Here is a 6,000-nt window from a genome sequence, read left to right on the forward strand (position 1 = left end):
ATCACAGCGCTAGCCGAACGTTCGGGGAACGTTCGGCCATGCGCTCTTAGTTCGGCCATGTGGCCGAACGGTTTGGCCGAGCACCGTCAGGTGTTCGGCCGAACTCGAACATCACCCGAACAGGGTGATGTTCTGCAGAACCCGAACAGTGGCGAACACTGTTCGCCCAACACTAGTTGGGAGCGCATCGCTAGCGACGTTCGATTCGACCAAGACCGACGCAGCATAGTGGCAGCAATACTATCACCTGTGAGAGTCCCTGGGATCTGTTGAGTCATACTTCTACCGTATGGCCTTCTTCTCCATGTCCTCTTCACTTTCTGTCGTGTCCTGTGACAAGCCGAAGTTCGAACAATAGAGCGCACTCTACTACTAGCTTGCCACAAGATGGGAGAGGAAGTGAAGAGCACATGGAAGAAATGTGACTGAACATATCCCAGGACTTACAGTGGTGGACAGGTGATGTATTACGGCTAGCCGGGGCGGCAAGGCAGGTCGGCAGTGGTGGCTACACAGGTTTTAAATCGATTTCATGCTGAAATTAATTTAAATCTGTGTGCAGTGTATGGACAGCCAATACATACCGGTACCTCTCTGATCAGATTCAATCAGAGAGGGATCTATCTGTTGGTCGATGTGGTGGCAATCGACCAGTGTATGGCTGCCTTAACTTGAGTTTAAATATTAACAAGTTAGGAGAGTGTTGCATTCATGTAGGAACAGTTTTTCCCAGCATGCCAGTCTTGGATCTGAGGAACTGGTTGCATAGATAATTGCAGTTGTAAGGCCTAGTAATAGGAAGGAGATCATTAATTAAAGAAAGGAGCAAAAGACAAGGGAATGCTAGTTATGTGGTTGCAAATGGCTGTGGCTGAGTGAAGAGGTCACAACTGATGAGGGGGCTGTCCACAACAAGCAGCAAAACCGACAACCAGACATGGATCTTTGTATAAACGTCCGGTGCAGCAGTCTCTCTAGTAGATATCTCTCAGGTCAATATTTAAGTCTGTTCTGGACAAAGGTGAATTGTTCTCTGGCAGCATGTGAATAAACGTGCTCAAATAGGGAGATACAAAGCCAGGAGTAATTTTGTGGTGGCCAGGCCGGATTTTTTTTTAAAAGTTTTTATTCATAAAAGAGTTAATAACCAACATACTCCCCCCATTTCCTCAAGAAAAAAAAAACCCAATTAGGGTTTGAAGTATGCAGATAGTTTTTGCTTCTCACCTGAATGTTCCTTAAAGGTTATCAGGCAAAAAAAAAAAAGAGTTTCACTTACCTGGGGCTTCTACCAGCCCCATGCAGCCATCCTGTGCCCTCGTAGTCCCTCACTGCTGCTCCAGTCCCCCGCCACCAGCTAGTTCTGCTTCTACCAGCCCAGTACAGCCATCCTGTGCCCTCGTAGTCCCTCACTGCTGCTCCAGTCCCCCGCCGCCAGCTAGTTTAGTTTTTGCCAATTCGGGGTCGGCGGGCCGCATTGTGTACATTTGTACGTATTCCCACTGATGCAGGAACATCAACACATACATTTTTACGTGTTGGTGGTTCAATGCGTAAAAATGTATGCATTGAACCACTAACGTGTAAAAATGTATGTGTTGATGTTCCTGCATCAGCGGGAATGCGTAAAAATGTACGCAATGCGGCCCGCCGACCCCGAGGTTGGCAAAAATGAAACTAGCTGGCGGCGGGGGACTGGAGCAGCAGTGAGGGACTACGAGGGCACAGGATGGCTGTACTGGGCTGGTAGAAGCAGAACTAGCTGGCGGCGGGGGACTGGAGCAGCAGTGAGGGACTACGAGGGCACAGGATGGCTGCATGGGGCTGATAGAAGCCCCAGGTAAGTGAAACTGTTTTTTGCCTGATAACTCCTTTAAAGAGACACTAAAGCGAAAAAAAAACATATGATATAATGAATTGGTTGTGTACTATGACTAATTACTAGAAGATTAGCAGCAAAGAAAATATTCTCATATTTTTATTTTCAGGTATATGGTGTTTTTTCTAACATTGCATCATTCTCTAATATCAAAAACTGCTGCCCTCCTGTGTGTTATTATTATTATTATTTATATAGCACCGACATATTACGCAGTGCTGTACAGTGTATATATATATATATATATCTTGTCACTAACTGTCCCTCAAAGGAGCTCACAAGCTAATCCCTACCATTGCCATATGTCTATATTATGTAGTGTAAGTACTGTAGTCTGGGGCCAATTTTTTAGGGGGAGTCAATTAACTTATCCATATGTTTTTGGAATGTGGGAGGAAACCAGAGTGCCCAGAGGAAACCCACACAGACATGGAGAGAACATACAAACTCTTTCCAGATAGTGCCCTGGCTGGGATTCGAACCAGGGACCCAGCGCTGCAAGGCGAGGGAGCTAACCACTACGCCACCGTGCTGCCCAATGTGCGTTGAAAATATCAACCTCATTAACCATTTTCAAATATGAATCCCATGTCTACATTCTCTCAACAGAGGAGACTCAAAACAGTATATGCACATATGCCGCAAAGGTAGAACTCTGCCCCATTATACACAATACGGATGAAAATACGGTGCTCAGATCCCAACCACACATATGCACATGTCTTTGTCTTGCTCGCCTCTTTTGTACTACAGTTAGTAGTATTCCCTACATATTGCGATCAGTTGTTTGCAAATTTTTGCCAAAGTAATTTTCGCATCAAAAATGCCATTTTTGATTTTGAGAAAATATTTGCGAAAATACATTGTATTTTTACAATATGGTCAAAGGAAACAATTTGTACTTTCCAATGTAAATTTTTTTTTAAATTTGATTTAAAAAATGTAAGGGAATAATGTTTTTTTTTTTACTTCGTAAAGTGACAATTTGCTGTAGTACACTATAAAGGAAATAAAAAAGTGACACTAAGGTCCCCAATTTAACTTATCTGAGGCTTCTTCCAGCCACCTATAGTCATCCTGGTCCCTCACTGTATTTTCGCACTTTGCCCTTCAGCCGCTAGGCCTGTCTGAAAGCTGCATGTATGCCAGAGGCCAGCAACACCTCGACCACGCTCCTGTTACCATGACAGTTCTGCACTTGCGCAATTCAGAAAAACTGCAACTGTGCGTGCTCTGAAGCAACCAAGGAGTTGCACGGCCGGATCCGCGCATGTATAGTAGCCCGACAACTGAGTCGTTCAGAGTTCGGAAGGGCATAGCAGCTAAAGGCAAAAATCAGAAGGCCAGGATGACTACAGGGGGCTGGAAGTAGCACAACGTAAGGGAAAATTAACCACCCTGATGTCACTTTAGGTTCCCTTTAATATACACTAGTTCCAAGAAAAATGACAACATGGGGTTCCCCTGTTCCAGGCCTCTCTAACCCCTTTTCTCTTCTGACAACCGTTAGCTTCACCTTTTAAGTGGACTTACTTAAATAAACTGACTTTTGCATGATATTCTAACTTTCTGAGTTTCCCCTTTAGTTACTTTCAATCTCTTAACCACTTGCCGATCGCGCACTCATACCGCGCGTCGGCAAAGTGGCAGCTGCAGGACCAGCGACGCAGTTCAGCGTCGCCGGCTGCAGGCTAATTAATCAGGAAGCAGCCCTTTGCGCGAGCGGCTGCTTCCTGTCAATTCACGGCGGGTGGCTCCGTGAATAGCCGGCGGGCCGACGATCGCGGCTCGCAGGCTAAGTGTAAACACAAGCGGAAATAATCTGCTTTGTTTACATTTGTACAACGCTGCTAACAGTAGCAGCGTTGTACCAGATCAGCGATCGCCGGCCAAACAGCGGCCGGGGATCGCTGTCACATGACAGGCAGGAGCCTGTTAGAGGCTACACAGGACAGCCTCGTATCTCCGGGGAAGGGAGGGAGGAGAGGGAGGGGGGAATTTTGCCGCCGAGGGGGGCTTTGAGGTGCCCCCCCGCAACACCCAGGCAGGAAGGAGCGATCAGACCCCCCCAGCACATCATCCCCCTAGTGGGGAAAAAAGGGGGGCGATCTGGTCGCTCTGCCTGGTGTTTGATCTGTGCCGGGGGCTGCACAGCCCACCAAGCACAGATCAGCTAAAACAGCGCTAGTCCTTAAGGGGGGGGGGGGGTAAAGGCTGTGTCATCAAGTGGTTAAAATGCTAGTACAATTATTGGGATTGCTAGGAGAATAATATGCTAACAATGGAAAAACCAAGCTGCCCTGGAGTGGAGAGGATGTCAAAGGCTGTCAGCCACTCACTTTCACTATACACACTTGCTTATCTTAGTAGAAACTGCCCTATAAAATATAACAAGATATGTTATAGAATGTTCCAGACACAGCTGATTGAAATCCACGTCCTGTTTGGAGCCTCTTATGCCTGCTGTGGTGTAGATTTCTCTCTGCCGTCACTTCTGACCACTATCACCGCTCTGTTACCCTTAAATTCAGTTAGCTAATGACAGCTAAGCTCCATGCAGCAGTCAAGAGAGACATTCATTGGCTGATAACCATGTGATCACTGTGAGCAGGGCTGGATTTGGACTTCCCAGTGCTCTAGGCCCGGTACCGCCAACCGCCACACACACGCACACGCACACACACACGCACACACGCACACGCACACGCACACACACACACGCACGCACGCACGCACGCACGCACGCACGCACACACACACACACACACACACACACACACACACACACACACACACACACTCACTCACACTCACTCACTCACTCACTCACTCACTCACTCAATATCGTTCTGTCCAACACCCTAATGATAACTTGTTTGCAGGAGGAAATGCCTATCTTAGTGACTCATGTATATGTATGAATGTTTTCGCTCTGAAAAATGATAAATGATTGTTTTACCTGTCAGAGCTGTGAGTCCCTAATGCCTGGTATGCACCAGATAGATGGGTTGAATCGATTTTCCGATCACTTCAAAGTCGATAAATATCAGAAATCAGATTGGACCTGTCAGAAATTATCGATTCGACCGGTCTATCTCATAGGAAATTGCATGGTGTGTACCGGGCATGAAGTAGCAGAGCAGTTCATCTCCCTCTATGCTCTTCTGTAATCACAGATTGGTTGCATCAGGGGCGCCTCTAGCCATTTTGTCACTCCAGGCGAGAAAACCTGTGGCGCCCCCCTCCCCGGTGCCCCCCCCCCTTCATCCCTGCCCCCCACCACATACACTCACACACAAGCACACACCACGGGCCACCGTCTGGAAGGGGAGCTGTGGCTAGGGCACAGGGAGGCTGCTGGGGGCTGGAGGAAGCCCCAGGCAAGTAGAATTTTTTTTTTATTTCCCTGCTCTGACCTTCCCTTTGAAAGGAGTTATCAGGCTTCTAGATGTAAAATAAGTGCTACTTACCCGGGGCTTCGTCCAGCCTCGATCTCCCAGCATGTCCCTCGCCACAGCTCGTGCAGCAGCCGTTCGCCTCCTCTGTTTCCCGGTCCACGGTGATGACGTCAGGCCGACCTGGAGGTCGGCCTGTACTGCGCATGCGTGAGTTGCGCTGTCAATCACCGCCACGTGGACCGAATCGTACTGCGCAGATGCAGAACTACTGCGTCTGTGCAGTACACTCCGGTCCACGTGGCGGTGATTGACAGTGCCGCTCGCACAGGCGCAGTACAGGCCGACCTCCAGGTCGGCCTGACTCATCGCGGATCAAGAGGGAGAGGCGGTAAACGGCTGCGTGCAGAGCAGCAGTGAGGAACATGCTGGGAGCTTGGGGCTGGACGAAGCCCCGGGTAAGTAGCACTTATTTTACATCTAGAAGCCTGATAACTCCTTAAGGGGGTTTTACAGCCAGTTGTCAAGAGGTTAAAGTGGACCTGAACGCACAGGACAGAAAGAAGACAAAACCGGAAAAGAAATCAATGCACCCTGTATGTATTTGAGTTTAGCAAGTTGCAATTTGGTCCCCTGGGACTGGGTCACCTGACATAGCAGATAAGCTCATTTGAAAAGCACACAGGCTGACTGTGTAACAGTATATGTTTGCAGTCTGCTTTCAGG

This window comes from Hyperolius riggenbachi, chromosome 3, assembly GCF_040937935.1.
Source record: "Hyperolius riggenbachi isolate aHypRig1 chromosome 3, aHypRig1.pri, whole genome shotgun sequence".
Classification (NCBI taxonomy): Eukaryota; Metazoa; Chordata; class Amphibia; order Anura; family Hyperoliidae; genus Hyperolius; species Hyperolius riggenbachi.